The sequence below is a fragment of the Phalaenopsis equestris genome, unplaced genomic scaffold (genome assembly GCF_001263595.1).
Source record: "Phalaenopsis equestris unplaced genomic scaffold, ASM126359v1 Scaffold235245, whole genome shotgun sequence".
Taxonomy (NCBI): Eukaryota; Viridiplantae; Streptophyta; class Magnoliopsida; order Asparagales; family Orchidaceae; genus Phalaenopsis; species Phalaenopsis equestris.
This window is the reverse complement of record NW_018253130.1, coordinates 180,033-180,456: the sequence shown is the minus strand read 5'-3', so window position 1 is coordinate 180,456 and position 424 is coordinate 180,033.

The window sequence follows — 424 nt, the reverse complement described above, 5'->3', positions numbered from 1 at the left end:
AAAATGATAGGTATCTCTTTATCTTCCTCTATATCCAGCACAATGAAATCAATAGGAAAGATAAATTGATCCAATTTCACTAGGACATCTTCTATAACTCCTTTAGGGTATTTTATCGAATGATCTTCTAACTGCAGAGTTACAGTGGTAGCGGGTATTTTTTCTAAACCCAATCCCTTAAATATTGATAATGGCTTAAGGTTAATGCTTGCACCTAAATCACATAAAGCTTTCCCATAAAATCTGTCTCCTATTGCACATGAAATTTTAAAGCTATCAGGATCTTTAAGCTTTTCAGGAAGCTTCTTCTGAATTATTGCACCGAACTCCTCACTAAGTGCAACAGTCCCATTATCTTCAAACTTCCTTCTTTCTGTTGAGAATATCCTTCATAAACTTTACATAGCTCGGCATTTGTTCTAAG